Source organism: Bos taurus, chromosome 9 (assembly GCF_002263795.3).
Source record: "Bos taurus isolate L1 Dominette 01449 registration number 42190680 breed Hereford chromosome 9, ARS-UCD2.0, whole genome shotgun sequence".
NCBI lineage: Eukaryota > Metazoa > Chordata > Mammalia > Artiodactyla > Bovidae > Bos > Bos taurus.
Genome location: NC_037336.1, coordinates 59,156,236 through 59,165,992, shown reverse-complemented (window position 1 = coordinate 59,165,992; position 9,757 = coordinate 59,156,236). Strand labels below are relative to the sequence as shown.

The window sequence follows — 9,757 nt, the reverse complement described above, 5'->3', positions numbered from 1 at the left end:
AACCATGGACATTCTTTTATCAGGTTCTCTAGAAGTGCCTTCTCTTCTTTTTTTGCATAATGCTCTCATGTGTTTATTACTTTACATGTAATCCATGGCCCACTGGAGCCATTTAAGTTGCAGTATAAAACTGCTAGTTGATGCCAATCTTCCATGGAAAGGATGCTGGGGGGGTGGGGGTGGGGGTGGTGTGTGTGTGTGTGTGTGAAAAAACCTGGTTACTTGGTGTCCACATCCTTTTCCCTTCTATTTTTACTGGCTCCAATCTGGGGCCACAGCTTGCTCTAAGATGTAATAGACCAGTGCATCTCAGACTTCAACATGCATAGGAACACAGAAGGATCTGGTTAATGTTCAGTTTCTGCTTCAGTAAGTGTGGGATGGGACCTGAGATTCTGCATTTCTAACAAGCTGTCTGGTAGTCCTGATGCTGGGGTCAACTTATCACCTTTTAAGCAGCAAGGAATTAAGCAGAGGATGTATTGGTGATGGAGGCTCTCAAACATTCAGACTCAGGCTTCAGTAACAGTACAGACCTAATATGATGCATAACCAAGAAATAGTGTCTTTTAACAGCATTTTCCCTGGCCTGTCCCCTGGGATCTAGCATAAAATGATTTCATTATATTTATCAAATACTCTCTGCAAAACATATTGTTGTAAAAATCAGTTAAGCGTTTGTGACTAAATAAAATGACTAAAGTGCTATAATTGTCTAAAGAGTGATATACGAGAAACTCACCAGCGCTATCTGGGTGCACAGGATCTCAGAGCCTCTTTCATCCATCAAAGGTTTTCCTCCATGGATGTCAGCCGGGAGGTTATCTGTATCGTAAACACTATGCAAAGCTTTTTGGATCCTTTCTCTGGGACAGGTTGCTTCCATCGACTATGTTATCAATCAGGGCATAAACCACAGCCGTAATGTTATCTGAGACTCAGAACTTCACCCTGGCACACTAACTGCTGGGGAATTACGAGTCGTGGGATTGCTCTCACATAGAGAGTATTGTGCTGTGAAGATTATGAAATCTTATTAGAAAAAGCTCTGCCCCAGATTTGCAGCCGTTAAAATCAGAGTCTTTCTTTCAGATACCTTAGGGAAGATAAAAAAATGTTGGAACCTGTTTATATTTACTCATATGTACTCCCAGGATGCAGAGCTGGCAGCAGGCACTGCCTCAGCCCTCACTTATTAGTACGAATTTCCCCTTTGGGGGGTTATTTAAAAATATTTGTACATATTTCAAATCCCTCAATCTGGTTTGTGGCAAATGGTTACTTAAGCAGCTTCTTAATTGTTTCATTCGAGTGTGTGCAGGAGAACTGTTGCAGATATTTGGCACAAAGCTTAGGTTTTGGAGGTCTTTTACTAGCTCCTGAATAGATTTCAGGAAAAGGAGGAAGAAAAAAACCATCAAGGGGTGTTAAATTATTATTCTCCTTGTGTTGTATGCACAAATAGAATTGATTGTGGACCTCAGTACAGGAAAGAAATACTTGCACAGCTGCATGGTAATAATTTTTATGTGTGTTAAAATTATGTTCTTGCTATTTTGTCATAATATTCCAGAGTGAAGCTTTGGAGGAATGACATGGTTATAATAATAGTAAATGGAGTCACTTTGTAGATATCAGGTCATAAATTATCTCATGAACTTGGGGATGAAATGTAAGGAAAATCATTTAAACTCTAAGGTAGAAAACTAGAAACAAACACAATCAAATGTTATTTGCAGTCATATCAGGTGGAATCATTCATTGGAGGAAACGTAATTCAAGTGCCAAACTTGGACTGAAGCCAATTTTGATTAGCGAAATACATGCCCAGTCTTTGCTCCCGCCCTTCTCTGGAGCCTCTGAGCAGCTGGAAAGGTGTGCATCAAGTGTAAAGGGAGGCAGGCTTGAAGAATTTATGGACTGAGGATGCCTGAGACCCAGGGCCATCCTGAATCGTCACATGGCCAATTTGTTCCTTGCAGTCAAGGGGAAGATGAGATGGTGTCACACCCTCATTGATCCTATGGTGGTTGATTTAAAACATCTGGGCTGAGCAACCAGAGAAAGCCTCCATACAGTCTCCCTGCTTTTCTAGTGATTCAACTACATAGCTTGTTGCATTTTATTCTATATATTTATGCATGTTTATTTGTGTTTAAAGTGCAGAAAAGACCAGCAATAGGCGGTAAGAAAGACACCCCACATTGCGAGATTGCCCTTTTATCAGCAGGAGACAGCCAATTTGGAAATATAATGAGCTTCAATCACAACTCCAAAATAATTTGTAAATAATTTTTTACAAAAAAATCCATAATCTCTGCTCGGTAAAAATTATGTTGCAGTCATAACTTTGGCAATGAAAATAGAACTTATATTCTAAAACATTGCCAAGGAACTCAGTCCATAGTCATCAGCTTTATATAGAGCATTGAATGGTCATTGAAAGCACAGTGCTCCCCTATACTTAATGTAAAGGCATGAAACGAAATCCCACAACCCAAACGATGAACAGAAAACCCTGTCTGGTCCATAAGAAGTACAAGTTTACAGGGCCTCAGATACCTACCGTCTGGTGGAAAGCTCAAAAATAAACCCCAAACCAAGATCAAATAGCAGAGCTCAGAGGTCACAGAGTGCATAGTTCATTTTTACAAAGAAGAAATCTGACAGAGAGGTTATGCAAATTTCCCCAGGTCACAGACTTGACAAGTGGCAGAGCTGAGATGACGATCCAGGCAATCTGACTCTAGCGTTTATGTCCTTGATTCTATGAGATATTGCCTCTCTGCAGAAGCTGTGGCCTAAGGGAGATTTCTTTCAAAGCCCTACAGTGCCTTCCTTCATATCACAATTTGGCTGCCTCTATCTGCAATTTCTTCCTGCTAGTAGAGTCGGGGGGAGACAGGCCTGATCAGCCAATTATCCAAGTAATTGCTCACTTTTCATTTTGAAAAGCACTGAGACGCAAAGAGGGCTAAGAAAGTACTCAGCAAGGGTGGGGTGGGAGAACTCAACTAAAGACTGGGGAAGGAGTTGATGAGGAAGAGGCATTTGAGCTGAGTACTGATGGATGAGGAGGTGTTTTCATTGGGTGAGGGGGGCTATAGATGATTTTTGAAGGGATAAGTGGATTCTAAGCAGAGAGTACAGTTGTGTAAAGACCTTACAGCAGGAAGTACCAGGCACCTGGGGGGGCCTGAAAGAGGACCAGCCAAGTTGGCATGGTCAGTGATATGACCAAGGTTTGGGAGGCCAGCAGGAAGTAGGCGCTCATACAGGACCCTGATGATCATGCTAAATAATTTAGTATTTGTCCTTAAAACCAACAGACTCTTGACATTCACTGAATGGTGTTTTATCTCTGTCCCCATAAATGGTAGGAAAAAAAACAAACACCTGAGATGTAAATATCTAATTTTCTCTTGGAATTTAGATTGGCGATTTTGCCCCCCCTCCCCCCAGATCTAAGGCAGGAGTCAGCATCCTTTCAAAACAAAGTGTGAAACTGGCACTTCTTATTATCCAGACATAGAGGAAGGACCAAGCCTTATTAAGGGCAAGGTGGTAGTTACTCAGGATGTCAGAGGTCAGCTTCTGTATCCTCTGAACTGGTCTTTCTGCCACCTATCTCCTGGGAATTGTAGTTTGCCTCTCCTGCCCCCATCTCATATTTGCAGTCTTGTATAGCAAGGTTTATTTTCCAACAGACCCCAATCTTTTATTTTCAATGGCTTTAGAGGATCATTCTGTCAATGCCTAAATGAAAGAAGTCCCCAACTCATAAACTTCCATTTTGAAAGTTTATATATCAGAAGGCAGAGTGACCCTTGGACTTATGCCTTCAATCATGGAATAGGCCTCTCTCCCTGGGTGCCTGAGTCTGTGCCCTAGGCATGGCCATTTCCCAGAAGTGAGGTTATAAATGGCAGTTCTGTTTCTGCACAAGCCCGAGATTGCATTAACAACTTAGTCGTCTGAGCCCAGGGAAAATGGACGATGCTGCTCAGAAGAGAGGAAAGAAAAAATAGAATTGCTTTCTGTCTCTCCTGCATGTAATTTGGGAAGAGAGGCACTTTTGTGTCAAATTAGAGTGATAAAAGGAAATCCTCTCTGGGTGCTAGGTGGGAAGAAGGAGTGCTGCAAGGATAAACGTAACACTCCGATATTGAAAGGGGGTCTCCAGGGGAGGACCTCCCCATTGGCTGGTGACTGGCTGAGCTGAGCCTGGGAAGGCTATGAGCCCACTGCTTCGGGCTATAGTTAGGATGGTCCCACAGCTCTGCCAGCCTGTTCAGTGTTTGAAGTGACTGGGTGACAGCTTCTTTGTCTCCTGGCTTTCCAGAACTGAAGAGAACATTGATAGCATGCAGGTTCCTGGGGCCTCCATCTCTCTGTCTGTCTCTCTCTCTGGTACTTATTTTTACCAAAAGTGGAAAAACAGTAAAAAGCAGTCTTTGCCATTTCTCGGAGAGAGCACGGCGATGCAATGCAAAACACAAGCAAAAATCTCCAAGAGCAGCTCCAACAGTGGCCTCAGCTCTGATCAGTGAAAGAGTAGGGGCAGAGGTGACTGCTGCAGGTATGCTGGGGAACCATCGGAAGATCCAGGGCAGAGCTGTGCAGGACCCCCTGGGTGCTGCTGCAGGGGGCAGGCAAATCAGCTAGTGATCCTCAGTCCTTAGAACCAGAGAATAAAGCCAGGGCTGAGCAGACAAGAGCAAGCCCAGAGATAAGAATCTAGGCTCCTGGAGACCAGAGACTGTGCCTTCCGCCTCCTCTGTCCTCTGTCTACCCCCAAGTGCACCCTAATTGCTAACGGGAAGAATCAGACTCTGCGCATAGGAGGGGCTTCCAGAACTCTGAAGAGGGGCAGAGGGCAGGCAGTACACTCCGACTTAAAGATGTGTGCTTAGGCAGAGATGGAAGAAGAGACTGTTCATTCTTGTCTACAATGGTCGAATGGAGATCTCATTTCCCAGGGCTGATGGAGCTGGCTAATAAGGAGGTTTTCCACGCAAGAATACTGGAGTGGGTTGCCATTTCCTTCTCCAGGGGATCTTCCCGACTCAGGGATCAAACTTGCACTTCCTGTGTCTGCTTCATTGGCAGGCGGATTCTTTACCACTGTGCCACCTGGGAAGCCAAATAAAGAGAAACTACTTGTAATTAAACTGGAAAATGACAATGGATATTTAGCTTTTCTCCAAGACACATTAGTTGGGCTATCTTAAATACTCATTACTAAAGTTACCACAATGACCCCAACAGCCTTTTTGGTTTGCATCACTTCAAGCTGTGCTCTAAGAAAGCAGAGGGTGTGATAGACCCACTTTAAGTTAGGGTTTTCTGTGTGTGTCCCCATCTACTGGGTGCTCTGCCAGAAAAAGAAGGAAAGAGTCCTTGGCTAGATACCTGAGGAAGTGGAGGGGACATACCTTTCATTTGGAGATTTATCAAGTAAAGGTGAAGAAGGCTCTGGATTCAATCAGGAGACTTTGTTGTTGTTTGTTTTTTAATCCAATGTCTTCTAAGCTTGAATAAACGTAGAACCCCATTGCTGTACAGCAAATATTTCCGACACTTTGGAAAATGCTGCTGCCGTGGGTGGCTTGGAACAGATTGGAATTTTATCTATTTGGAGCAGATCACGAAATAGCAGGAAGTTGAAATTTTCCCTGAACAATCTGGACAACCTCTGGAGCCTGTGCCAGAGGCAATACCCCCTTTCTTGTCGCTCTGAGTGAAGAGTCAGATTAAGCCTGGCAAAATCTGTCATTTTGATCTCCCTGTCACTAAAGGAACCTAGTCAAATTACTTCACTGTCTTGTGTTCCTTTTCTTCACTTGCCCTGTGGCTTTTTCAGGACAGTGTGCAGACAATGAAAGGGATGTCTTATTCAGTGAAGCCTAGCTGGTCCTCGTAGTTAAGCAGAATTAGCATTTCTGTTGTGCAAGCTTAATCCTCCTTGGAGATTCCTACAGTGGCATTCTCTGTGCTTAAAGATTCGGTGCGCAGAGATGGCGGGTAACAGGGTTCCTAGCTGGGCGTGTCCTGTCCTGTGTTCCTCCAGGACGGGCGGCGGCACAGACAACTCACAGGAGGTCATGACCGAAGAGGAATACAGCTGAGCCAGCTTCTTGAACCGAGTCTCCGCTCCTTGCTGGGCTTGCTCGCTTTGTAGTGATTTGTCCAGAGTAGTTTCTATTTTCATTACAGTGCTCTTTGCACAAGCGAAAAGCCTTTTGAGATAAATAGGAACGTGAATCCACTAGGTGGCGCTACATCCTTTGTTCTCCGGTGGATTCTTTTTCCTTAAATGAAACTAGAAAGTATTTGGTTTGGATTGGAAGTCAGCAACGAGAGCCTCGGTCCTTCATTCTTCTCACCTTGTCGTGGGAGCTACCGTATTTTGATCGAAAAATGTATGGATAAACGGTCATGTTTTCATAATGGGAATGAAGGCTATGGTGCTTTAGGGTGTCTTTTGAAATACAGCAGATAGCTGAGTGCTATCAGGAGGCCTCACTTGCAATTGAGTCCGTGACTTGCGAGATGCACGGAAAATGGAAAGTTATTTAACCTCCCAGTGTTTTACTTCTCACGGATTTCAAGGGTTTCTGTACCTGTTAAATACCTGCTTTATGGTAAGATTGTCTTGTGGACTAGATGAAACCTTTGTGATGTACTTAGCCAAGATCCTGGGACCTAAGAAACACTCAGTGAGTGTTTTTGCTTTATTTTTATTTTATATTTTTATTTTTCATTGACTAAATGCTCACTGACAGTGTCCATGTTTTCATGTGTAAACGGGAAATTAAGCAGGATTTGTATTTCTGACTGGAAGGCCTGTGTACACTACCCTGTGGGGTCCTGCATTGCTTTAACCTTCTTACTCCCCTGGCAGGATCTCTCCTTTTCCCTAAAACAGAGATCCTCAGCTTCTTGAATCTGCAAGCTCCCCCTCCCTGGCCCCTCTGGAGGACTTGTTAAAACTCAGATTCCTGGGTCTCAGCCCCAGAGTGTCTGGTAGGGAAGGCCTAGGGTGGGGCCTGGGAGTGTGTATTTCTAACAAACGCCCAGGTGATGCTGCTACAGGTCCAAGGCCCATGTCCCGTGGGCCTGGAAAAGGCTGTTTCAACCTTGCCTTCTGGCCCTCTGAGATGACTTTTTGGTGGAGAAAGCTGTGACTGCAAGACAGGGTTGGGTGGGTTTCTTTAAAGTTGTGTTCTACCCAGGCTGCCTCCTTTTCTCTGCTTTGTCATGGAGTCTAAAATGCACATTTGTTCCCTTGAAAAAAGCAGACAGATCTCATTATCAGGTCTGCAACTTCTCTTTGTCATTTCTTATCACCACTCATCCCCCTACGATTTTGATCTGACTCACACTGGACAAACTCAGGGCTTCCCCAGTTGATGGCTCCTGGGGCCAACAATTGAGCAGGAAATAGTAGGTGATTCTCCTACACTGAAAAATGCCCTTGAGCACCATGCATGGCACATGGTAAATGTTCAGATATACTCATTGAATGAATAAATGCTTGAGGGCAGGTCGTGTAAAAGGGGGACTTTGCCAGTCAGAAAACTTTTCATCTGCCAACTATGTGACCGTTGGAAAGTCACTTTATAGCCAACACAACTTAAAAGTAGTAGGTGTTATTGTGATTTACAGCCACCTACCGATTAGTATGACATCCTCTTTTAGGTCGAACCAAATGAAATTGCCTCTATTTGACCATTTTTGGTTTACAAAAGTGTCAGCTTTATATATCTCAACCTAATAAAACTCCTGTATTTTAAATTAGGCACATGCTTAATAGAACTATTTTTCCAATATGCTTTTAATTCTGAGGAACCACATTCTTGATTCTCTTTCTCCCGGTGCATGTACAAATGTTGAGGGGATATTTTAAAAATAAGCCTGATGTTGGCACTGTGAAAATTCAATTTTCTTCTCAGTCTAAGATGGCCCTTCATCACTATTTTCTCGTTGGAAGAATGATTCTCCTTCATTTGGAAGCAGTTGGCAGATGTTCTCCCTTGAGCTGGCTCTTGGTTTTTGTGGAATACCAAGGTGTTGAAATTCCAGGGTGTAGAATTGTCTTTTCTCACACTTTCCACCTCATGCCCCAAACACTGCCTCCACTCCCCCAACTCCTGTAAAAGGGTACACTAACCTTTGATTTAGTCTTTGGCAATACCATTCAGGTTTGCTTGCTCTCTCCCTCCCTCTCTTTCTTTCTCTCTCATTAGAATTGACTTGAGCATAGGCAAGTGAGATTAGCTTTATGGAACTGTGCTACATAATTTGAAGTTATTATTTCAATTACACAAAGACTAATGTGAAGTTTTTAAGCCCAGCTGCTAAATCCTAGGACTTTTGGTGCTAGAAAGTCATTAAGACAATTTGGGGGAGAGGCAGTGCATAAACATTCAGTAGTCATTCAATAGCTACTTATTGGGCGCTGACTATTTACCAGGAGGCTCTGGTCACTTGGAGACAGAAATGTCAACCCACTCCAGTATTCTTGCCTGGGAAATACCATGGACAGAGGGGCCTGGTGGTCTGTAGTCCTTGGGGTGGCTATAGAGTTGGACTCAACTTAGCGACTAGACAACAACAAATTTAGAGGATTCTTTTACATGATAACTCAGTTGGTAAAGAATCTGCCTGAAATGCAAGAGACTCATGCATCCCTGAGTTTGATTCCTGGGTCAGGAAGATCCCCTGGAGAAGGGATAGGCTACCCATTCCCGTATTCTTGGTTTTCCCTTATGGCTCAGCTGGTAAAGAATTTGCCTGCAATGCAGGAGACCTGAGTTTGATCCCTGGGTTGAGAAGATCCCCCGGAGAAGGGAAAGCTACTCATTCCAGTATTCTGGCCTGGAGAATCTCATGGACTGAAAGAGCTGGATATGACTGAGCGACTTTCACTTTCTGGGCACTTGCCCTTCATTGGAATAGGTTTATTAAATCATTTTGACAACTGTCAGCAGGTTTTGTTAGGAGGAAAGTTAAAAAAAAAAAAAAGAATCCTAATTGTTAGGGGCTGTAGGAACAATTCTCTAAGAGAAGATGAGGCTCAGAAAAAGGGCATAGAAAGGTGCCATGTCGACAGATTTTACCTATTTCAAAATTTTGCCTCATTTGACCATGTAGAATGATGACAATTGCTCAAGGATGAATTAGCTCTATAATAAGTTGATATTTTAAACCAAGATATTTTTATCCAGCTCTCTGCACAAGAGATATTGGAGTCATATCCCTAGTTTGAACCTTTCTGCTGCTCAATCTGTGTGCCTTTGGGGAAGTTATTTAGATTCTTGGCGTCTCAGTTTCCTCATCCATAAAATGGGGTTAGTAATAGTAATAACTTAATAAGGTTATTGTGAAGATAAGTTAAGGTATCCAAAGTGCTTAGAGAAAATACTGGCAAACTGTAAAAACTATGTAAATATTAGGAATTTTTAGTGTCAAAGAATATCCTAGAAAATGCTAAATTATAAAAATATCTCTCTAATCACAGATAAACCCTTCTCTAGAAGCTAATGGAGGCTTTAAAAAAATCCTTTGTATTTTTTGTAGATATCTAGTTTTAAATGGGTTTGAAATTATTATGTCATTTAAAAAGAATTCAATACCTTAATCCAGTGAGTTTATTATCAGGAAGTTCTTTCCCCCCTTGATATTTAGGCTAAAACTTCCCTCTTCTTAATTCCAGTCTATTTTCTTTCATTAACATCCTTTTACTATGCTGGTG

At 42.8% G+C, this 9,757-nt stretch overlaps 1 long non-coding RNA gene across 1 annotated transcript; it reads right to left on the bottom strand.

Moving 5' to 3' along the window:
• Positions 1 to 2,204: 2,204 nt before the first annotated feature.
• Positions 2,205 to 6,216, bottom strand: LOC132346111 (uncharacterized). Its single transcript, XR_009495823.1, has 2 exons — positions 5,436 to 6,216; positions 2,205 to 5,133 (listed from the first exon to the last, which is right to left on the bottom strand). It is a non-coding gene; the product is annotated as an uncharacterized lncRNA (long non-coding RNA).
• Positions 6,217 to 9,757: the final 3,541 nt, after the last annotated feature.